General features: G+C 36.3%; 1 protein-coding gene across 10 annotated transcripts in view; it reads left to right on the top strand.

Moving 5' to 3' along the window:
- The first annotated feature begins 7114 nt into the window (after positions 1 to 7114).
- Positions 7115 to 26113, top strand: part of myocd (myocardin) — a 90332-nt gene continuing 71333 nt past the window's right edge. For 8 of the 10 annotated variants that reach the window (XM_026915297.3, XM_026915295.3, XM_026915296.3 and 5 more), the window contains exons 1-2: positions 7115 to 7225; positions 18627 to 18918. The gene's annotated coding sequence lies outside the window, so the exon portion shown is untranslated. Of the gene's footprint in view, positions 7226 to 18228; positions 18286 to 18626; positions 18919 to 26113 lie in introns of those variants that run through there. The other 2 variants (XM_026915288.3, XM_026915290.3) reach the window with 2 other exon arrangements.

Raw genomic sequence — 26113 nt, 5'->3', positions numbered from 1 at the left:
TGCATGAGATGGGTTAGCACATTTATTAAATGGTCAAATGTATGCTTTCTTAGATTCATTTTTGGAAAATAATAATAAAAAAAAACATTTCTAAGAATTAAAAGGGCTAAATGGCACCCAAATTGTGGAAATATTCATACCTATCTGATTAAAGGTTGTGGGGATGATCAAACAATTCAACTTAGAATTTAAACATTTTTAAAAAAATACAGACGAATCCTGCTATTTTACTGAATTATTTATTTAAAGGTGAAATTACAAATGACAACGTAAGACGAATCAAGTTTATGAAGATTGGGGCATGTGTTTATGGAAAGATTTTGGCTGAGATAGACTTCTTTTATTTGTTAGTTCCAGTGCAAAACTTAAGAAGCAAACATCAAACACAGAACATGTCTAGATGATTTAGTTGCGCTACTTCTTGTCTCATCTACAGCTCAGCCATTAAACTACTGACCTTAAACCGATTTTTACAATCTTTTCCTGCTTGGTGGTCTTGCTTAAAAAAATGAAGCATTTCACTGTTTTTTTAGAAGTCAAGTCTTCTAGACTTGATAGAAAGTTTATCAAGTGTGATCCTATTTCCACCTTATCATTCAGTCACCTTCAGATTCCTACAGAGGGCAAAGTTCTTCTCTCCGAGCTCACTGCTTCATGATAATATCAGAGACAGCTCTTACCAAATTTATTACAGTGCATTCCCCCAAATGGCGAGTTAAAAGACAAACTGAAGAATGTAAACAGCTCTTGTACTCCAGCCCACAAGTAAGTTTAAAAAAGAGTTTAAAAAAAAGTTTCAAAAAACAAAGACTTGGCAAGATCGCAAGCCATCAAGCTGAGTGTTTTTGGAATGCTATTTATTATTGTTCTGTATTGTCTAGATTGAGTATGAAAGTACAGGAGTTAAGTCCTCAGAACAGTCCGAAGACAAATCACAAATAGTCTTTTGTAAGCAGCGCTGTGTAAAGATGTCCCTCGAGATTTAGCATTACAGCTCAGTGTTTGTATTGGCACGACACGTATACACTTCATATTCCGTTGACATATTAAAGTCACAACTAGATGATGTTTAGACACCCGGGAGAAAGCTGAAAAGAAAAGCGTCTCTTTTATTCTCCATTTTCTGTCAGGAGTCTTTGAAAACACATGCGGCCATATGCTACATATTGCACAAGCCTACAGCCGCATATTCAGTCATAACATTCAGTCATTTTTATTTCTTCAACCCCCCCTACCCCCCCACCCACCAAGACACTTTCGAGATAGGTTTTCAGCTTTTTTTAACATTTACTTCCACGAAGCAGTGCAGAGAGTCCAGTTGGATGTGTGGAATATATCTATTTTCGACTCTGTTGTTCCTTCATCTATAATGTTAATTAGAGTTCATTATGCTAGTAACTGTATAAATATACAGCAGAACAATATCCTAACAGGTGGATGTGCAAGACATCATGTTTCCTTGGTGAAGTGCAACAAATTCAGCCAAAATGAGGCTTAAAAAGGAGCATTCAAGGAAAATTTGGATTTAAAAAAAAATGATCCAATCAGCCAATCATGTGGCTGCAGCACAAGGCATAAAAGCATGCAGATACAGATCAAAAGATTCATCAGATTAATGTTCACATCAAACATCAGAATGAGGGAAAATGTGATCTCAGTGACTGTGGCATGGTGTTGGTGCAGATAGGCTGGTTGGAGCATTTCAGAAACTGCTGGTTTCCTAGGATTTTCACAAACAACAGTCTCTAATGTTTAAACAGAATGGTGCAAAAAACATAATAAAAAATATATCCAGTGAGCAGCATTTCTGCAGCTGGAAGTGCCTTGTTGATAAGAGAGGTCAGAGGCGAATGATCAGACTGGTTCAAGCTGACAGGAAGGCTATGGTAACTCAAATAACCACTATTTACCACCATGGTGAGCAGAAAAGCATCTCACAATGTACCATACGTGGAACTTGAGGCGGATGGGCTAGAAAAGCATAAGGCCACATCATGTTGCACTCGTGTCAGCCAAGAACAGGAATGTGAGGCCACAGTGGGCATAGACTTACTGAAACTGGACAGCTGAAGACTAGAAAAACATTGCTTGTTCTGTTGAATCTCAGGTTCTGCTGCGAAATGCAGATAGTAGAGTAAAATTTTGGCATCAGCAATATGAATCCATAGAACCAACCTGCCCTGTGTCAAATTTCAGTTCAGGGTGGTGGTGGTGTAATGGAGTGGGGAATGTATTCTTGGTACACATTGGGCCAATAAATAGCAGTTGAATATAGTTTGAATATCACAATCTCTCTGAGTATGGCTGCTGACTATGTTCATCCCTTTATGGCCACAATTTATCCATCTTCTAATGGCTATTTCCAGCATGATAATGCACCATATCACAAAGCAAAGTCATCGCAAACTGGTGTCATGAACATGGCAATGAGTTCAATGGACTTCAATGGCCTTTCCAGTCACCAGATCTGAATCAAATAGAGCACCTTTGGGATGTGGTAGAGCATGAATGAGCAGCTGACAAATCTACGGCGATTATGTGATGCGGTCCTGTCATCAGGGAGAAGATTCTCAAAGGAATTTTTCCAACATCTTGTGGAATTTGTGCCGTGAAGAATTGAGGCTGTTCTGAGAACAAAGACAGGTCCTACACACTATTAGTATGGGGTTCTAATAAAGTGGCCGGGGAGTCTGCAGCGCTGCAGCGCTGTTGAACGCTCGATTCTGATTGGTCTGAAGGGGTTGAATAATTTTCTATAACAGCAGCTCTGGCAGAAGTTCCAGCTGCAAGGCAAATAACAGGCATATATTAATGCACTTTGTCTAATATATTATTGTTTCTATAGTAACAACTTATACAGGGACTTGACTGTGGACACTTCACATAAATGGATAAAGCAAATGTGGGTTGTTGATATTGTGAAGTTTTCTGTGAGGAGACGTTTATTTAGCATTTTTTTTAAGGAGTCTCCACTCTTAGCAATTTGCAACAGTCGGAGAAAAAAAGTTTTTTTCTTATTAACGTGAAGGAGAGAAAAAAGATAGATAAGGGAACAAGTGTTTATAGTTGTTTCACAACATTAGATGTAACTATAAATGGATAAAATGTATGACGTTGTCCTTTAATAAATAAAACAATTTTATAATTGATAAATTGCTGTGGTATAAGAGAAATACAACACTTCAGGATGTACTGTTATTAGAAAATAATGAACTGCAGGGTTTTATTTTGTTTTATTCCATAAATATTACCTAAACAAATGCATTTGTGTCATTTGCGAGATCTGGATATGGATCTGCATAATGGATCTGCATAAGTTATAAGCTAGAGTAAGTCATCAAATCAATAAAATTAAGAAATGATACAAGTAAAATTACCAAATGACTTATAACAGTTATTTGTCTTTTCCTGGATGATCTGTCAAGTCCCTTAGTAGGTCACATATAACTCACATATATAACTTTACATTTACATGATTTGCAACTTCACTGGTATCTGCTCAGTGTATTTTTCCTGACGTTACCAAGCCTTATATCCTGTGTGTTTTTGATAGCCTGGAACTGGTGTCTGGTTTTCTAGTTTTTGACTCTCATGCTTTGCCAGATTCAGTCTGTTTGTACATCGCCTGACCCTTGCCTGTATTGTGACTACGACCTTGCCTTACACTTTGGATTTGCTTGCCAGTTTTTAAATAAAGCATTCTACCTTCAACTGCCGCTGTCTCTGCTGCCTGACATGTATACACAGGGAGACACGACATCATATTTTGACATAAGCTACATGCTTAGCATGATCTTAATATCAAAATATCAAGTCATATTATCAAAAGCATATATAAATAGTTCATCTCTCATTGATCATAGATGATAGATTTTATAATCCAATGTCCTTTTCTCTTGCATATGCAACATCCATGACCTGAATGTTAAATATTTCCCCAAACAACATATTTGTTCCTAAGCCATGAAATTGATTTACCATCATAATATCACTGAAGACATTATCACACGAGAGTGCCATTGAAACTTCCTGCACCACAATTTATGTAGAAAGGTGGTTATAATTAAATATAGAGCCCACTGAAGCATTTGGAACTCATTGATTTTCCCTTAAGGGTGTAAACAACTCATATTATGTCGGAAGAGCCACATTGAAAACAGACATTACTAGCCTGCAAAGATAATACAGACCATCAATGTTCCATCCTCTCAGCATTATTTCTGATAAGCTTTGCTCAGGAAGATCTCAAATTTCAGAACTCTTCTGCAATGCAATCAGTAATCAAAATCTGTTTGATTTTTGTGTTTGTGACAATAGCAGCTCCCCATCACAGGAAGAGGTGTGTCCTAAAGAACACACTATACAATAACACTAAAGCTCTCTTACAGCAGGGAAAGTTGGTTTCTAAACCCTGGGTACATGCCTTTCATCTGCTCCAGATACTAAAGTGTAGTGATGGATTTATATGAGCCAAGCTAGGAATCAATCAGCAACTTCATGGCTGATGAAAAAATTTGCCAGAAAGTCTGTCAACAGAACTTTCCATTTAACACTTGTTTTCGATTCACAAAGAGCCGAGGGTTTGAGACTGTTTTAGAAGACTGACTTATCTAGACCCAAGTTATGGATTCATTGGCTCTATCATCATCAACCAGGAAGATCTCTTACAAACAATTTTTTTATTTATAAAAAATACCCTATTTATACAATGGGCTGTGGATATAAATGTTTTCTTTCTTCTTTTGAACGCTCAGTGTAGTAGTTTAAGTGGTATGTACTAGAGATGCATCTGATTTGTTTGGAATGAGCAAATGTTCTAAACTGATACTACTGTGCTATTACTGTATTAATTTTTGTTTGTTTTTTTAGAAATGACACATGGCATCTGGTTGAGATCAGAGGTGTGCATAGGGACTGGGATTTCACGGAACAACAGCAAAAAAGTCACGTGACCAGAAAGTTTTTACTTTCCGATATGAATGCGGTCAGATGTGAAGCACGTAAAACAAACAAAGACCATGTTCATTAACATGAACAAACATACAGCGTTCATTTATTCATCCTTAGTAACTGCCTGCTACTAACTTGTTTATATTTTTGAGAAATGGACTTAGTTTGTTAGAAAATATTGTGGGCTGGCACAAACAAAAATAGTAACTGAGTAAAGTTTTTTTTTTTTTACTTTGCATTTCTTGGATTTAGATGGGATTTTTCCTGCAATTTTTTTTTCTCCCTAATTTAATCTTGACCAAGTCCCACCCACCAGTGAGCTCTCCCTTATCATATGACACCTACTGACCAGAGAGGGTGAAGACCTCTCCAACCTCCGAGACACATGAAGCCAGCAAGCCACGTCTTTTCAAACTGTTGCTCATGCTACCTCAGGGGGCGTAACACACTTGAAGGAAAGCGCTATCTGCCCCCTTCCTCATCCACGAGCTCACAGACCCCCACGATTGGCTAATGTTGCTGTGATTGACAGGGGACACCTTGCAATCTCTGGACAAGAGGGCGAATGCCTTTCTGTTGCGTTACTGTTGCGTGTAATATTTCACATTTCTACCTTTGAATTTTTTTTCCATCGTTTGAAAAAAGCCTTCCATGTTTACACCATGCCCACTTTGGATTTCAGTTTGAATGCAGATACAGGTATACAAATATACAGATACAGATGTATACTTGGAGCACTAAACTGATGCAGATACAGATGTATGTACCTAGGTCTCGGAGGAGTATGAGCTATTTTGTTAAGGAAACACATTACATTTCTCACTCCCCTCCTGTTGAGTTTTATATTAATGTGAGTATGCTTTCAATTGCAGTGTAAACTGGAAAGGAATAATCTCTCTTATTTTTGTCAGACATGTGCGACTCCCCGGCAGTCTCAGTTGGCATTGAATGATACAGAGCTCAGCGGCGTGCTCAGTCAAAAAGGCAAAAACTGACATCATGGCTGGTGTCGAGTCCAAATACAGAACAAAGCGTAAAGTTCTAGCTAAGTTTAGCATGTGATGTCATCATTATTGTGTTTTACAAAGAACTACGGTTTTTCTTTTTCAAAATGGATTATGGAGGAGTGGCTGAATAATGTAACTTCCCAAAAATGTCCAGTCAGTGAGAGTGTGTTTGAAGTAAGTACAAAACATGATGATTTTTCAATATTAACATACGGTTAAGGTTAAATAAACAATAGAGTGAACATATAGTCATTCGAATACATTATACAGTATGCACTATATGTAAATAAGAATGTTATATGTTGGTGTCGTTTATTCATGCATCCTGGAAATCAAATCTCCTTGAAACAGGAAAATAGTTACAACAGCCAGTGAATATCAGAGTACACTGAAAATACTTCTGTGAGAAGTAAAAAAAAAAAAAAAAACATGCATTAAAATTGGATTGAGTGTGTTTGATTCTTTTAGGACTAGTTACGCCAAACTATCTGTCAAAACTTTTCTATTTGATGTCTATGAATGACCTTTCAACACAAGGTAGAACTAGAAATCCATCATTCTAAATTAAAACAGCTGTAATGGGTTGCCTTTAAATTCCTTTGCCGTAGCCAATTCAGGTTCGCTCATGTAGACGTATAACCTATATGTTCACAGAAAATCATAATACATGTATACATCAATAAGTGTCTGTGCTGGGTTTGTCCTCACGGGAAAACCTTTTAAACGCAAACCTTTTAGAATGCATTAAGCAGAAAAAATCAGGAATGTGTTCTGAAGGGAAAGAAAAATACAGAATGTTTTTGATTATACGTTTTAATATGTAAATGAGGTACACTTCTTGAATAACGTCTGCTGTGAAATAAGCCCCTAATAAATCAAAGTGAAATATCAGCGTGAACATCTCACACTTTTCAAAGGAGCACTAATTGTGTGTACTTAATGTGGAATGCTTTCTTTTTGATTCACAATGACTTTGAATCATATGAATTTATATAATGGATGGAAATCGTTAAGAAGGAAAATATATGATGGCTGAACTTTAATGGAGATGACATTAGTAATCGGCGGCTCCCTGCAAAGCTGAGGTAATAGTCTCCCTCCACGTATTCCCCTGCTTAATGAAGTGATGGCAGTAAAGAGTAGTTGCAGCTTGGAGAGTGGGGAGGAGAGAAGTCTGTGCTCCTTCACTCCTCGGTGAGTGTGTGCTGCAGGAAGCGAGGTCTTACCAGGGCGAGCCTCCTCTTCACCTCCTCTCTGACACACGTGCAGTGAGTACTCAACCTCCTTACCTGTCCTTCATACCTTACTGCTCTTACAGCCTGGCCTATTGTGCTTCTGACACAAAAAAAAAAAAATAGAGACACGCTTTGCATTTAAGACTCTGTTCACATTGGACATGGGACAATGTTTCTTTTAACGTTTGTTGGGTCCTAAATTATGAGGCCTTCCTTTGATATGTCCTTGAACTTTTTCCAGATCAGTTTGTGCAACAGGCACGATGGATTGATAGCAAAGGTATATACACAGAGAAGGATGTTTTACTGACAAATCTCTGAAAGAAGCGAAGCATTTTATTCCTTTTATTTATGGCCATGTTGAAAGAGGAAAGAATGCTTTTGAGCTGCTTTTTGTGCAATCAGGTGGAATTTGGATGAACATTTTTACATTTTCTATGTTGTCTGAAAGTTTTCCTAATAAGCACAGCGTTAAAACATGGTCATTTGACACTGAAACGAGGAAGACAGTTGAGCAATCATGGACACAACCATTATCAGCACAGGATCTAAGTAAATCTTGCTGAGATCATATTGATGGAAATGTTTTCACACACTCTGCTCCAAAATGGTGATTAAATGATATTCGAGTCTGGGGCTATGCTCTCACAGTGACACATTGTGTTTAGATGTCTCTTGGCACGGCTTGGCCTTGGGGGATTTTTGTTGGGTGATGTAAATGAATATTGGAAATAAGATTATTAGTCAAAAGCAGAACATAGGGGGAACGCACGGACCTCTTGGCAGAGGCGAGCAGGTCGGTGCCTGAAAGCCGTCAGCTTGGAAACGAGAAGATTGGTTGTTTATAGAAGTTGAAATGTTCAGAAGGAACATATCTTCAGGGCTGATCCCAGGAGCCAGGCCTAATTAGAACCAAATGGATAAAAATCACTACAGTGCAGCCCAACATCTCTATATGAAGCTTGGCAAATTGCTTGCCTTTTTTTATCAGCTTCAGTCAGTGGCGCATCCCCTTCAGAGCGTGTGTGTGTGTGTGTGTGTTTGTGTGTGTGTGTGGACACTGAGGAGTCGCCCCAAGTTCGAGGCCTAACTGAGCAAACATGCTAAAAAACGCACTTGTTGAGCCCCTGTCTGTTTTTGATTACTGTCTCCCAAATGTTTGGTGCTTGTCCTGTTGCTTTCGAGAAACATTACATCATGAAGCGGTGTGCTGAAGCAGAAGGCACTAAAGGGGGTCTTTCCACTCCTTCTTTTGTCTAGTAGACTGGGCTGAAATTTATGAGCATGTGATCAAAATCGAATAAAAAATATGGCACACAGGGTTGTGTATATTGTTAACATGCTATATTTAACGCAGAAGAAATGTGACATTTCACATTAGTCTTATAATTAGTATTTGTCCTTCATTTATACACTTCATAAAAAGACTTCATACAGATTTTATTTCTTATTCAGGTATCATTAGCATGAATACAGAGATTAATACAATAGGCAAACGCATCATATTTCCTTAATAATATGTCATTTTTTAATCTACTTGATTGACAGAGTTAAATTTCAAAGTTATTTTATAGCTGTATCTTCGGTAATATTTTTGGCTTGCTTTATGAGACTTCGAGTCAATATTTCTCATACGTGTTAGACTAAATATTCCAGAGAAAACTTCATTACTGTACTATTTTATTACAAAGGTGCAGCAGGTGAAATCAGCTAATGTTTCTGCCTAAATAAATGCCTTACACAAATGGAAAGACTACGCAGCTGCTTAAGCACTACGGACAAAATACCCACTTAATTAATCATCATTTATCAGTCCAGGAAATGGATATGAGCAGCACATGGGGATCTGCAAAGATCTATTCCATACAGATATTTGAGACTGAAGAATATTGTTTCAACAATGTGAATAATATCCAGATATCCAGAGTAAGACTAAACGCATCCATCCACAGCTTTTTTTCCCCTTTAAGACAGGTCAGTTTATTGAAGGTCAGTTGATCCTTTTATTCCCTACATCAATAATTTCTTCATAACCTGATTTATCAAATATCTTCTATGAACTATTATAACAGAAACCAAGAAATGTATATGTGCTTTCGCTTGGGATGACCAGATGATTGTTGAATATGCTCATTCATGCATGTAAACATCAAAATATCAAAATCACATTTCTATACAACCCTTGTGTCATGGAAGGATACCATTTGTCACAGGCGTTTCGCTCCAGCCAGCGCATGCATAACGGACTGCAGCGGCACTATGTCATCCATCCCCTCCGCTCTCTAGATACATGGGTTCTAATTCACCACGGACAGTGTGTAAGCTCTGCTGTCACTGCGCCTGCAGATGAGGTTCGTTATGGGCAAGCAGCCAACATTAGACACTCTGGTGTTTAACTGAGACATAGAGTCCTGGTGCTAAGCAAAATATACATTCTCCTTGAACACAATTTACTCATTCTTACTGATTCACTCACAAAGCCAAGCCCTTGGAAATATACAAATTACTGGGGACTTTACTGAACTCTTGGTGACCCAGCTACTCTCTCTCTCCTTCTCTCTGTCTGTCTCTCTCTCTCTCCATCTCTCATTCTCTCATAAGTATATGTAATATATAAGAAATATACCAGAAAATAATCAATAATGGGGTGGCGTGATCCTCTTATACCACGGCAATTTGCCAACAGTCACATTTTTGATGTATTAATGAATGACACATTGTATATTTTTTCTGTTTATAGTTACATTTAATGTTGTGGAATGTCTGTGAAACAATTTAGATCCAGTTATTACTGATGTTAGTCAGTCGCTGCCTCAGCAGCCTATTTTGTCTTTCTCTTGAAGTTAAAAATAAAAACATAATAAAATCTTGTCATGTTACTAAGAAACCAGAGGACACTTCCATGGCTCAAAACTTACAAACCTTACAAACTTACAAGACACTAGAGACTCCTTCCATAACTGTTTAATAAAGTTTTGCTATATTAATGATTATACAACTTTATTTGTTAAAGTTGCTTTATGATTATATTTAGATTTTGTGGCTCACCCACTTTACAGGTCTCCATGAATGTGTGTGTCTGCATATACACACACACATATATATATATATATAATAAAATGATACAACATGCAATGATTTATAGGACTAATTTCGACATTAATAAATCAGATAAAATAAGTCCATCCATGTTCCCCATACATTAGCCCCATATACATGCAACCGGTTGAAGATCTCATAACGTCTGACTGTTTGACTATTTACCAGGACCATCTGTTTTAAATCCCACTACAGCAGTAGGAGACATCTTGAAAGCAGTTACTTCTAACAAATCAACCATTGATATATTGTAATACTACTGGTGTGGAGGCTGCAAACCAAACAGGCATGTTCTAACTAACCGCTCGCTATATATATATATATATATATATATATATATATATATATATATACATATATATACATATATATACATAAATATGTGTGTGTGTGTGTGTTAGCTTTGGGTAGCTCTGTAATATCCTAAATTAATACCTGTAAAATCCTACTAAACTAGTTCTGTTATGTGTTCATATACATCACCTATATGCTTATCAAATGCTTGCATGTATGAATGATGAACTTATATTCAGGTACTAGTCTGAGATCATACAACCCATTCTCATATAATCCAGATTTACCAGAGCTAATGGTGAGTCATAGGTCTTAAGAAGTTATCCCTTTATTTTTTCCTTAATAAATTTACACTTACAGGAATCATATCTGTGATCTTAAAGAGTCATCATTGGGCTGTGTTCTTCTAAAAAGAACACCTTAGACCCTTGATAGGACATGATGTTGCCTACACTGAGTAGTAAAATTTCCCAGGAGACATTGCATTAAACGTCTTTGTACTTAGAAACAATGAGTTCTTGATTACTTGGAAACAAAGTTTTCTGTTACTGCATTTGCTTGTAATGTCTGTTTTGCTTAAAGTGCTAAAAATGTGGAATATATTCTTTCATGTGCTTATTCACCTTTTCGTGAGGATGTCTGCTTAAGCTAAATTTAGCATGCGCATACACAACCTGCTATTTTGGAAAATAATAACATGGCTGCACTATGTAGAAGTCTGTCAGACCTATACTGAGGTGATGAGTCATAACTGATTGAGTGGAGAACGAGCTCCTTTTCTCCCAAAGAACAAAAAAACAAAACACATTCCTCTCTCACATGCACATATCATAGGGTACAAAACATTCGTCCAATAGAAACAACCAACCAAAATAGGTTTTGGTCTATTTTGGTCAGCCGCAGGTCTTATTTTTAGAAAAATAAGTGGTATTGAATTGCAAAGTGATCAGGTCACTCCATGTGCTTTCTCTCCAGTTTATGATTCATCGGAAGTATGTGATGACGTTACGTGTGTTTGCTGTTCTGTTCGGGACAGGAACTGACATTTTGTTCCTTGTGAGTGCAATCAGTTTACATAATTTACTTTTAAATACTGAATATCGTCAGGTCTTGAGGTAATTTCACAGCCATATCTCTATTTGTCAAAAGTTTCTTTTCACAGAGGAAAAAACAAACATAGTAAAAGTAAAATGAAAATGAAGCCCTCTTGAAAGAAAGTCCACAAAGCTGACTATCAGAGGAAATATAAACTCAATTCAGAAACACAGTCTAAAAAGAAACTATGCCACACTGGCTGCATGCCACAGTAGATTCATTTACCACAGTATCCCCTCACTATATGAACAATGCTCCCAAAAAAGTTCAGGTTTACCACAAATTTACCACAGACATGCTAGTGTATATATCGGACAGAGGTACACTTACAGTTTACATTTGATATACTACCATGTTTACAACTTCAAGAGAAGTACACTAAGCCTTAAGTACACTTACACTAAGCATTAAATATACTAGCATGTATAAGTATACTTGAAGAGAAATACACTAAGTGAATAATTAGAATCAGAATCATTTTTATTCGCTATATAAATTTACATTTTTTAGGATTTTTTCTTGGTGATACATTCAACACACACATCTCAGACAACACATCACAATCACCATCCTCATCTACAAATATTGCACCTAATATACAGATATACAAATATTGCACCTAATATACAGATATACAAATATTGCACCTAATGGATTAGCTTCTTACGCTAGTGTTAATTTTGTTTTTCCATTAATAGAATATAATTTGTTTCTTCTGCCTTTTTCTTCTGTCCAATTTGAGTTGGATGACTGTATTTGCTAGAGGTGAGGTATCAGAATTAACCATCTGCTTACATCAGCTCCACTTTAAGCCCAACCACAAAAACTAAATGACTTGTTTCCTGCTCATTCGGCCCTGTGTTACTGATCATAAGCAAAACTGTATCTTGTTCTTTTTTATATACACTATTTAAGTGTTGTAGCAATGATAATAGAGAGTAGTTCTGTTAAAAGGTAGAATTCCTGTCAGCTAGAACCAGGCTGGCCATTCTCCTCCTCTCTCATCAACTCTCATTTCTGCGCAGAGAACTCCCGCCCACTGGAGATTTTTTTGTTTTTCGCACATTTCTGTGTACACTCTAGAGACTGTTGCGTGTGAAAATCCCAGGAGGTCATCAGTTTCTGAAATACTCAAACCAGCCATCTGGAACAACCATGCAACTGTTACCACACTGTAATAAACTGCTGTAAATTTTACAGTACTTTATTGGCAATCCAGTTTGCCAGTACATTACTGTAAAATCTACAGTAAATGTTTTACAACACATTCTAGTGTTTGATGTGAACGTTACCTGAAGCTCAGGTCGCACTGCTGCCACCTGATTGGATAATTGCATGAATGAGCAGGTGTACAGGCATTCTTATTAAATTTGTGTATGTGTACGTAATGCACTTATAGCACACTTTCAATACCTACTAAAGTATACTAGATTTTTGTAAGGGATCATCCACATAATGCACATATAGTGACTTACTGGATAATGAACTCTTTACCAAATCATAAAGGCTGCTCCTATTATAAAAGGGTAATATAACAAAGAAGTAGGTTTAGAACAAGATATGTTCTTAAATGGACTATTTGTTCATTTATTACTATTAATGCTTAAGACTGCCCATCAATGTAGAAGTCATTACATAGCAAATAGACTCATAGTCAATAAGCACTGCTCAGTGAATAGAAAAATTGGAGAAAAGTGGGGAAAAAAGTATGTGCAGCTCAAATGTGAACTGGGCTCACTATACTCTTAAAAGAGTGGATGAAAGAACCCTTTGAAAGATAAAGATTCTTTGTAGCTCCTAAGAGGTCTGTACACCTCAAAGTGGTTCTTCAAACCTTAATAGGTTGTTGACTATCCACAGTTTATGGAACGCATGACAGCTACAGTCCACATGCTGAGTAGCAACACTCTCAGAAAAGGTTGTCTCTCAAGGATTAAATGGTTTATACATGTAACCTTTAAGGGTTAATGAAGAGGCACAAACTGAAGAACTCTCAAGATCATTTTTTTGTTGTTGATATTTTTGATTGTTGATTGTTGATATTTTTGTTGTTGATATTTTAGAAACCGCCTTTTAAGCTGACATAATTGTTCAGTATTGACTAAGGTTCTTTATTAAACCTATTGTGCCATCAGTAAGTTTTAAAGTGTAAAGCTTCCTAAAGGGAACCTTTTGTGAACCCTCTATTGTATGGTTTCTTTAAAGGTTCCTCAAAAAAGGCAAACTGAAGAACCCTATTTTGGCTTTTTCAAGCTAATAATGTTAGTTATTTTAAAATAATAATAATAAGAAGAAGAAGAAGAAGAAAAAGAAGAAGAATTGGGTAGAAAGTGAAACTACAGGATGTGTGATTTTATGAGTAGTCTTTTAGTGGCTTAAACAAAAATGGAGTGTGTACTGGACTGTGAAGGTCATCTGTAATTTCATCCAGTTATCTAAATTAACTAAATGAAGTTAGAATTAAAGTTTAACAGTTGTTCATATGTATCTGATCATGTATCTGAAATACATATTGACACAAGCCTATAGACCAAAGTTTTAAAATTAAAACATGTGAGTTAGGGTTAATGTAAAGCAGCTGCATGTATATAACACAGGCCTGATAACAACACAGCGGCATCTGTGTGTGTGTGTGTGTGTGTGTGTTTGTGTGTGTGTGAGCTATTGCTCTTCCAATCTCAGTCACAGACACAATCCTATTTTGTACGGTCTTGTGAGTTTTACTTCATTGCCTGTTATTGGATTTTTGTTAGAGCTTCATCTACAAATCCTAAGTGAATGTCAGAATCTATACTTTTCCTAATTTGCTGAACAAAGCACAGTTAATGCTGGTATGCACCAAACCTCTGTTATTTCATTGTTTATTTATATATGCTGAGTGATCGCATTTGCTACACCACTAATAGTACGTTTAACTGCATAAACAAGCTCCTTCAAGACGTTTGGTTTCAGTCAAGTCCTAACAAACGCTTTTCTTCTATTAATAAACACCATTATTTTGCGTAATGTGAATAAGACCTGCAGCACGAAGCATGTCGCAAGACATTTTACAATGATGATTTGATTATTTTGTGAGTAGGAGTGAATTATTTATTTTCATGATGATAAATTCCTGTCCCGTATCACCTCATATAAATATTTTTATGAAAAGAAAATTCTGGAAATTGAAGGAAATGTAGTTGACTTTGGAAATACAGCAGAAAATAATTAACAGTAATTAATAATTATCATTTATATAATGTTAATAGTGACCTAACAGATCTAACCAGCAACAACAGCAAGTTTATTCGTATCTGTATCTGTATTCAGATTTAAACCTGAAGTGAGCGTGGCCTAAACCGGACAGATTTACTTCAATATGAAGTCTACCACTACGCCTCCAGAAACACTGGAAAACATTGGAAAATCCAGTTCCTCAACCTCAGCTACATCACTTGAGAGATGGAGCTTTTTTTCTTAATCACATTTCCACAGTTATTATTTTTGTTAGTACCTGCCAGTAATATTTTCTAATAAACTTACTTGGTTCTATTTCGCAAAATATAAACAAACTAGCAGCCCAATTTAAACCACCGTGACCCTGACCAGGCAGTTTCTTAAAAAAAAAAAAGGGAAAAAAACACCTCCTTCTCCTCCTCCTATTCATATCTGTATTTGTATCTAGAAAACACATTATCTGTTCATTATGAATAATGCGTTCATATTTGGCTACATCCCTAGTATGAATACAGTCATATACAGTATTTATCCAAGCTGATGGCTGATGGTGTGTCTTTAATGAAAAAGAGGGTGAGCATGTTACTTAAAACAGGACACGGACACTATGTACAGAGCCAAAGTTAAATGCATAATATATTAAAAAAATAAAGGGCTACCCAAATGAGTCATGTTTTAAAATCAGCCTCATTCCAGAGCTAAATATAAATGCATACAAGCTCTTTGAGTGGTCTGTGTGTGAAACAGCAGGCCTGAGGAATGCAAGTGTCACTTCAGCGCTGACTATAAGAGCAGAAGAGCAGGATATGTGTGAGTTGCATGCAGTATGCACAAGCTTGTTTGTTGCTCTATCTCTATTTCACAGAGTCTCCAGTGGCCTCGCAGATCCTCCAGGGGCTTTGTGTCTTTGAGTTATTGCCCATAAATTCCTGCAAGTTGAAGTAACAATATTGTTTTGTCTCTGATTTCAGTGAAAATCAGAATAAGGCTGAGAAAGGTCTAGTCCAGGGTGAATATCACTGAAAAGTATAGCCATTAGGCTTAGAAGGAGCTATTTTGGGAAGAGGACTCATCTTCACTTTTAACTTAAATGACCTGCTTGGTTGCTCTGACAAAACAAAATGGAACGAACAGCGATGGAGAGGATCTTTATGAGGCGACAGGTCATTTAGATACAAAGCTCTGATGACGTCAGTACTGAGGTTGGAGCTGAGTGCTCTTTCGTTTCAGTGAGGAGATGTAATGCAGAGTTTTGCAAATGTCAACATGCACAAGTCACATCTATAAAAATTGATGTTAATGCAAACTTGATGAAATAGTCATAAAAGCAGTCTAAAGTGGCTAGGAAATAAACGGTTCCCTTTGCACACACTTGTCGCACTACTATTCTATTGCCTTTACACTGGTCATCTGCAGACTGGGGTCATTTAGCTTTAATTTTTTTTTTATTTTATTTTAACAAATGTACTTTTCTCACTTTTCAATAATGTACCATACTAAAGCTGAACCAGGTTTATAAAAAATATATATATATTTTTAATTTATTTTTTATAATTTATAAAATATATTTTTAAATATATTTTTAAAGATATTTTAATATTACGTTCTTGTAATTAAATTATTATTATTTTTTTAATGTTATTTATATGCCATGAACTATGCGAGAAATTTTACACCAAAGTAATAATTTTTCTTTCTGTCATTCTTCGAAATTAAAATAATTGTAAAAATTGCATTGTTTTGACTGTGGGCCTTAGTGGTTAGCATGTTTGCCTCGCACCTCTGGGGTTGGGGGTTCGAATCCTGCCTCTGCCCTGTGTGTAGAGTTTGAATGTTCTCCCTGTGCTTTGGGGTTTCCTCCCTGAGTCCAACTGTAAATTGTCCCCTGGAATGGATGGGCATTCTGTCCTGGGTGTCCACCGCCTTGTGCCCCATGGATAGGCTCCAGGCTCCCTGCAACCCTGTGTAGGATAAGCAGTACAGAAAATGGATGTCCTAAGGACATCTTTAAGATAAGTTAATAAAGTAAAAGAATTGTCAGATAAAAGTTTATAAAGCTGATATAAGCCTCAATTAGTGACAAAAAAAAATTACAAACCATAAAAAAAAATCATGCTTATACAACAGCACTGTTGAATTCTCCATTCTGATTGGTCAGAAGGTGTTGATTAATTTTCTATAACAGCAAACTCTGACAATAGTTCCAGCTGCTACGTTTATATTAATATACTTGTTCAAATACGTTATAATTTCTATAGTAACAACTAACACTGGGACTTGTATGGCAGATGCTCCACATAAACAGATTTTAAAAACGTATAATTGTTGATACGGTGAAGTTTTCTGTAGGGAGATTTTTGAAAGGAGTCTCCAGTGTCAGGAAAACAGTCAGATATAAAGCGGTAACTTTTACGTTTTCAAACTCCGGAAAGTTTTCAGTATAGAGGGCTATGCAGTTTCTCGATAACATGGCAAGCTGCGTTTTGTCTCATTAGTTTCAAATGAAAGAAAAAAGAGAGGCTGGTGAAGGAACGACTGTTTATAGCTGTTGTGACTTAAATGATAACAGGAACCTGGTTTGCCGATGTTCTATAAATAGCCAAAAAAAAGTGTTAAATTTGGCAAATTGCTGTAGTATAAGAGGAATAAAAGACTTCAGGACATGCTATTATAGGAAAATAATCAAATTCAGGGTGGTAACAGTAAGTCTGCTTTGCTTCAGGGCACATCACACCACCCTGTCCTTGATTATTTTCCTATAACAGCATGTCTCGTTGTGTTTTATTTCTTACAAATGCTTCAAACAGTTTCTTCATATGAAGAGGTTTTTATTTTTATTTTTCTTAGAGGTTCTGCTAAGTCCTAATTAAGTTAAGGTCAGAAATGTAGAACTGCCATCGTTCCCTGTGAGCTGTGTTCAAGATTGAAAATAAATGAATAAAAATTAAAAACAAAAAATAAAGGCAGGGTGTCAGCAAACATTTGACAGGCTATGATATGTCCTCTAATAGATACAGTATATGCTTTATGCTTAATAATACTGCAAAATGGATTCTGCATCATCTGTAAGAATAAACAGAAGAATAAATGCTGATGAACAATAAATAATATAAATATAATGTCATGTACTGTTTGTTCGTTCTTCAGCTATAGATGCCTGTGAAGAGTTTTGACAGCAATGAAATGAATGTCACTTTTTACCACTTCCCTTTGCATACTGTCAAACATTTCCTCTTTATCATGCACACTAAATGCAACACACATTCACACACAAACACACACACATACACACACACATACAGACTACATGCATGTGTGCTCACATACCAGTAGGGCAGCTGAGATAAGGATGCACACAGTGGACCTTTCTTGTCTGCGACATTCCACTTGTAAGTTGCATGCTATGGTTTATTTATCCATTTAGTGTTTCAGAATTATCATGCATTTTTTAAAAAAATCCTATTTGAAATGCTCCAGTCTGTGGTAATAACGTATTGCTCTGTTTCACACACCATGACAAATATGACATACTGATGAAATAATGTTTCACTTATGCAGATACAGACTCACTGGCAAAACATCTGCATTCCCATGTTGAGCTTTAATCTGCAGTAAAGTAATAGATTTTATTATTTTACCTCATGCAAAGTGCACACTAGTGTTATAATCAATCAGCATGCACTCACAGAGCTCCTAAAACCAAATCCTTTTTTTGTTACTATCTCTACAGAAATGTATCTTTGTCCAATCGACCTTTTCTACCTGATGATGAAGGATTTGTGATGACATGGCTGTAGTCCTAAGACAGTTGTTGAAGAAATTTGGTGTGTCAGAGTGTTTATGGAGAACTGGGAATCTTAAGAACACTGAAAGGCAGGCAGGAGAAGAAAAGCCTTATCACATCAACTCTAGACTGCATTCTCACCCTAAGCTGAAGAGCAACACACGCCAAGCAGCCGTGTGAGCGTCCATTCCCAAAGCAATGACCCGCAGTGCAAGCAAGTTTCAGTGAAATTTCCCAGGTATGACACCTACATCACTTAATTTCATCTTTTTCTATTGCTACTTCAAAGAGCTTTTGAGACAAAAATGCCTCGCGTGTACTGAGGTTTCAACTGAGGAATCAAACACGATTTGGCTTGCTGTTATAGGAAAATAATCAGTGACATGCTGGTGTGACATCCACGAATAACCCTGAAGTGATTTGTCCTTGCTAACCATTTTTATTTATTAAAGAATTATATGCTTTCTCTCCATTTATAGTTATGTGTAATCAAGGAAAGTTCTTGTAACTAGTTAGTTCCTGTTGTCAGTTATGTTATGCAGCTATAAACAGTCCTTCCCTCACATCCTCTTTTTTCTCTCTTGAATTTAATAATACAAAAAAATGCAGATTTTATCAAGAAACCACAAAACCCTCCATCCTGAAGACCTTCCTGTGTCTTAAAAGAGCAGCTTAACCTCGGATTGTTGCAAAGCACACTTCCAAAAATGAGAATATCAACAATTACACACATTTTGTGTATGTATTATGTATTAGAATGAGCGCATTAATATAAACCTGTGATTTGCCTTGCAGCCAGAACTAGTGTCTGAGCTATGAGCCACAGTCACAGAAAATCACAAGCGCAGTTGAATTCTTGAATCTGATTAGTCAATAGGTGTGCATTATTTTTGTATAACGGTACGGCTCGGACAGCAGTTCTGGCTGTAATATGAGCAATAGGCTAATATTAATGTGCTTGTTTCAGCTCATACACAAGGACTTGTATGGCGGACGTGCCACACAATCTCAGATAATATAATCTAAGATAATAATAAACAGATTTTTAAAAAAAAATGTGTTGCAGCCTAACAATGAAAACTGTATCACTGTTGATCTGGTGATTTTTTTTATTATGAGATATTTATTTAAGGAGTCTCAAATGTCAGCACTTTGTAAGAGTCACACTAGTTTCCCAGCACAGGAGAGTCTTAAGGAATCAGGAGTTTATGATTTCCAGTTTCCCGGTAAACCGAGAAGCTTTTTAAGAATGAGAGAGTGAGAGAAAGAGAGGGAGAGAAAAAGAGATGCAGGTGAGGGAATGACTGTTTATCGAAGATATAATGTAAGTGATAACAGGAACTAATTTGTCTATTGGACATTCCACAACATTAAATTTGAACAATAAACTGTTAAAATGCACCGTATGATGTTCATTAATAAATTAAACATTGTATTCACTGGCAAATCGCTGTGGTATAAGCGGAATAACACACTCCAGACCATGCAGTATGAAAATAATCCGCCACAACAGCGTGGAATGTTTTCGTACAACCGCACGGCCTGTCCTGTTATTTCTTACTTAAACAACACCTTCTGACCAATCAGAATCAAGAATTCAAAAGCCCTGGGGTATAAGACTTTTTAAAGTAGGCACTCAAGAAAAGTAGAGCATTCGGAGTGGGCTTTCAGTTGCTTTTCAACAAAGAAGTTGGGATGAAGCCAAGCCATAAGTTTATTCTGCTACTTAATACATTGTTATTATCGATTCTTCAAGGTCTGCTTGGTTTGAGTTGGTTTAAGGATTGAGTTCTTTTGAGGATTAAACACCTTTAAGTATTTTACACACACAAGTCCAAATGTGATCTCACAACAGTTCATCCCAAAGCCAGAGAAATTGTGTAACCTGGCCGCTACTGCATGTGCCTTTCCTGAATTTTGTAGCACTTGACATGGTTGGTAATGTGACAAGTAAGTAGTTTTTCTTTGTGGTTTAAAATTATTTAAACACAGGTATGTGGTGTGCTCATTAAACATCTGTTTGTGGTCCAACAACAATTTAGCTGTCTCTAAATATGTGGTAAATATTTTGGTCGAGGAATATGACAAAAACCACAAAGTATGTGAAGAGAGGCAACTTTTCATGTAGGAGGGGTTTAAAAAAACATTAGGACCTGAAAGCAATAATGTTTATTACATGATGCTTCTTCACGTAAGAGTAAAAGCAGAATGTATAACCTTTCATTCCCTGCAATTTAGTTAGACTTTCTTCAACAATGCATTCTTCATTTGATTTGCATACAGCAGATGTTCTCTATCTCATGCAGTTGTTGTGAGAGACATTAGCTTGCTAATTGCATTTGCATAACTCTTTCATATTTTTTTTTATTTAAAATGCATGCTTCTATGGTCTTCATAGTGAGTTTCAATTCAGTGGCCATGGAGTACAAACATGTGTAGTGGTGTTGGCTCGCCTCCTCACATATTTACAAAATTAGCTGCCGTCTTTACTGAGATGAAAACACACATGCAATCATGTAACTTTCAGATGTTATGATAGCGACAGTAATTAAGTATTATCAGAAATCTTAAAAACTGATGAGAACTAACACAGTCAATACATAATATAGCACTGTGTCTCCATTACATAACACTAGACTACAGCTATACAGGCTTTAGTTGGCCAATAGCAATACTGCCCCCAACAATATTTCATTTTATCAAGCTAGTCACTGCTTGATATTTGACTCACTGCCACAAAGTTTAGTAGTCCATTGACATGCAGAATAAAAATCGGCTGGTATATGTGTATTTAATCAAACTACGATGGTCAAAAATGTAGGCGTATGTATCGTTTGCAACTCATCAGATAAGTTAATTTCCTCTTTTTTGTAAAATGGTTTGGTCTGCTGTGCTTTCATGGTAAGAGCTTGGGGCATTACAGACATTACAGATATTTTCTCATATGAAGAGGTTCTCTAGCTATTAGCTAATTTCATTCATGCAAGCTTGTTTGAAAAATGAAATGAAAATGAAAAAAAGAAGAAGGCCAGGTCAACTCAAGCGAGTGTATGGCAAAGTTTTCAAAGCCATTCTGAAATATCGCACTATAATGATTTCTAGATTACAGGCATTTACATTATGTGTGCTTGTTTACTTGGGGGCCTTTTTTTTTAAACCGTTTGACCCAAGCCTGGGTAATATGTACAGCAGGCCTGGCTGCAGGTCTATGGATCAGATATAAAAATGCTTTTTCAATATGTTCCACTTATAAATGGTCAGTGGTTGGAGCATAAGAAACAACTACTGCCCTTAAAAATTATACATAAATAAACTAGTGGTACACTATACACTTCAGGCACTGATGTTGGGTGAGGAGGCCTGGGGCGCAGTCAGCATTCCAGTTCATCCCGAAGGAGTTCAATGTGATTGTGGTCAGGTCTCTGTGCAGGCTGCTCGATTTATTATCAAACTTGGAATACCATGTCTTCATGGCCCTCGATTTGTGCACAGGGACACTGTCATGCAGGTTTGGGCCTCTTAGTTCCAGTGAAGGGAAATTGCAATGCTGCATCCTATACAATTGTGTGCTTCCAACTTTGTGATAACAGTTTAGGAAACAACCACATATGGGTGTGATGGTCAGGTGTCCACATACTTTTGGCCATATAGTGTCCACTATCAGGTACACTTAATATTACAGTCCACCTACCAGCATGTTTTTGGGAGGTAGGAGGAAGCCAGAGAACTCTGAGGAAAACCCAAACTGGCACACGGAGAACATTTAAAACTCAGCATAGACAGTAACCAGAGGTCAGGATCGAACCATGAAGCACGCCTTGGAGCTGTGACGTACCCCTTAATCCATTTAGTCCATTTATATAAACTTAATTTTTACGTGCAACACTTTAGTCAATACGTGTTAGCTATAAACATGCTATTTAAATTAAAATGGCCTGACCTGACTGAAAACAAAAGTCAACACCTATTATTTTATATGTACTTAGTGTCCTCATACAACAGGCAAGGTCACGTATTACTGGGTTTTCAAAGACTAAATGGTTTAGTATTTGAGGAATCAAGTCCAATCTTGCTTAATACATGCCTAATGTAACCCAGTTGAACAAATTTGGCAAGAACAGCCTGTACACTCATCTGGACCACTTAAACAGTTAATTTGTCCTCTTTAATACTATTTTACAAAGAAAGCTGCATTTGACATTTGCATGTAGAAACATTAGGTATTAAATATAAATAGTCATGAGTTGTACAAAGAGATAAGAGCTTTCGTAATATTAATCATCATCACTGGGTGGTGAGTCACACATTAGTCATCCCAGCATCTTTTCTGTATCAGACACTGCTTTAAAAAAAAGAAAAAGGTAAGAAGATTTTTGTAAAATGCTACTTTAATTGCCCCAGACGCCGCTGCTGTCTATGACTCATTTAACTTGTTTTTTTTTTTTTTTTTTTTTGGCCGTCTTTGTTCTGCTTAAGTGCAATGTCCATTCAGTGGTCGCTCGGATTAATAACTGTTGTGGCAACAAATGACCTCATGGTTCATTGCCTTTATTTCCTGTTAAATGCTACTTGGTTTTTTTCTGTGGCTTTAATTGTATTGAAGTAATTCTGGGTGATAACTGAATTGCAAATTCATGATACTGGTCATTGGCTACATCATGGGTCAAGGACAAAGGTTAGGATCTTCTTCATAAGGGGGTGGTGGCATAAAACCACCCACCTACTTGATTCTGAAATAACTGAGTGTAAAAAAAACCCTCAAAATTGTCATGCAAAATATAAATTCTGAGAGGATAACCCATGCATTCCTGTTAATTTACCCGTATTATCCCATATTTATAAATATTTGTAATGTTGTAATGTATTTCACTGCAACTACCTCAGCTCGATGTTGCACAGAATTGTATTGCACATACAACTAATAGTCCATACTTGTGCTGTCATATGTTTTATATTCTTTATATTATATTTTTATTATTTTTATTTATTTATTTTTGTTTTGTTTTGTTTTGTTTTTGGACAGTCGTAAAAAGCATTTCACTGCATGTCATATTGCATATGGTTGTCCGTGTGACCAATAAAATTTGAATTTGAGGATTGGCACTGCCCACTGTCTTGTTTTTGGGCTTTGTCTCAAGCTAACTTGCTAAAAAGCTGACATTTTGTGACTTGCTAGCTAGCTGGCAAACACCTAGCTGTCTAACAACTGCTGCTAGCCCACTAAAATGCCCAGGTCCTACCTTTTTCCTCTGGTTTTGTCTCTTCCTTCGTTTTCTCTTTTCTCCTTCGTTTACAATCCGGAAAGATAAATCCTTTTCGACATGCTGAAACTGCTTTGGCATAGTGCTGCCATTCATAACTTCACAAACCATAGAATAAAACAACAACAGATTGTAGTTTTGGTACAATCATGATTCCCAACAGGAAGAAAAGCTACACACTAACAAGACTATCAGTTTGATTTTGAAATCTCTTATCAAATATTTTTTTTCCCTTAAAAAGCCATACAGATGTTGAAAGCTAAGTGTGTTATTATACTATTATTATTGCTGTTTGCTTATGGTTATGGCTGGCCCTGACTTTTATTTGAACCGTATGCTGATAGGCTGATAAAAAAATGTATATACTGCTATGATATATTGCTATTGTTGTGAAGCAGTATTGATTGACGTCCTTTGTGAAATGCCAATTTCTGTACAATGCCCTGACACACAGTATAGCTGCTTCAAAGCGTTTCAGACACCAGAACCTGCACCTGCGAGCTCTCTGTGTCTCTTCCAAATAGCTTTTCTTCCAAGCTGGAAAAAAAGGAAAAAAGGAAAAAAAGGGTTTCAAGCAAAAAAGCAGTCAGACACAGCACTGGAAATCTGTCTGTACACACTGGATCTGACATGAAACTATGACAGATCCAATATGATGTTGTGACTTCGAATGTCAGCTTTAATTCAAGTGTATTTTCATCTCTATTAAATGAACTATATATGAAATAAAGCTATTTATATACACGGGTATGTCATTTCAGGAGATCGAACAGAATTGGACAGAACAACTACTCAGTTCTTTCTTGGCCAGCATGTGTGCTTGTATCATTATGCAAACATAACTTGCAAAAGGTCAAGATTTTTTGTGACTACAAAAGCCAATAACCTGACCTGAACTCTCGTGAGCTGTATTTTATTTAATGAAGACAAGTATGAAAGCAAAAAAATGTCCCTGAAACATGCAATAAATTAAAATGCCTGCATTACAGGCTTGGCAGAGCAGGGCGAGGATAACCAGCAACTGCATGGTCATTTCTTTTTCACAGACTTAAGTAAAAGTAGTGCTACTGTAGTAATAATTCACTTGATTAAAAGTAAGTAGTGATCAAAAAAATTACTCATGTAAGATTAAATAATTAATCTGGTGGAAAAACTACTTGAGTAATTATTTTACTAATTACTTTTTTATGTCTTCATTAATTTATATTATTAGTTTACATTAGTTTATATTAGTCTTTAATACACAACTAATCCAAAAATGTTCCATATCAGAGAAAAGCATTTTCTATCAATTATGTTTTAACCTAGTGAGCTCACTAAAGTTGATGTCAATAATATAATTTGTAATAAAAATTAGAAAAGAATGTGAAATTGAAGCAATTTCACTAGTGGCTAGGGTTAGGGTTAGGGTTTCACTAATTTCCTGCTCTTCCACATTAAATTTCAGTGTTTTTTATGCTACATATAGCATTGTTAGCTGTTAGCTTGTTAGTTTTTAGCTAAAAACAGATACAAACAGAGAACACTGAGTGCTAAATACAACATGCAAGAAGACAGGAGTGTAAAAGTTAGCTTATAAGCCAAAGCTAAGGAAAAATAGCCCTTAAATGAGTCAGTTCTTCCATTACTGTGTTTCACAGAAGAAAACTATCATCTGTTTCCCAGCGGTAGTAAGACTAGCATAGCTAGCACATAGCACAACTTAGCACATAGCACATAACATAAAACCCTTTGATACATTTCTACATAAATATCTATTAAAATATTAAAGTTACAATTGTGTTACAAAAGTAACCCTGAATATTTTTAATTTACTATGATGTTAAGTATTATTTAGCATGTTTTGGTTATTGTATGGCTAGTAAGTTATCTAGTATGTCTAGTAAGTAGCATCATTTGCTAATTATGATAAATTAATAGTAAACATTGACTAAATTCAGGTAGCTGGATATGAAATAATTTTTCCAACTAACTCAACATTAGGTGCCTTGGTGACTGTTGTATTATTGTATTATGCTGCATTGACTTAAAACTCGAAATTATGTCATTTTTAAACTTCTGTGCATTCGTGCTACAAAGTGGGGGGAAAAAAACAGAAACCCCCATGTTCATCCTTTGTTAGCAACAAGCCAACCAACTAGCTCTGATGAGAGATGTATATCTTCCTCCTTA

Source organism: Pangasianodon hypophthalmus, chromosome 12 (genome assembly GCF_027358585.1).
Source record: "Pangasianodon hypophthalmus isolate fPanHyp1 chromosome 12, fPanHyp1.pri, whole genome shotgun sequence".
NCBI classification, from domain to species: Eukaryota; Metazoa; Chordata; class Actinopteri; order Siluriformes; family Pangasiidae; genus Pangasianodon; species Pangasianodon hypophthalmus.
This window is presented reverse-complemented; position numbering and strand designations above follow the sequence as displayed.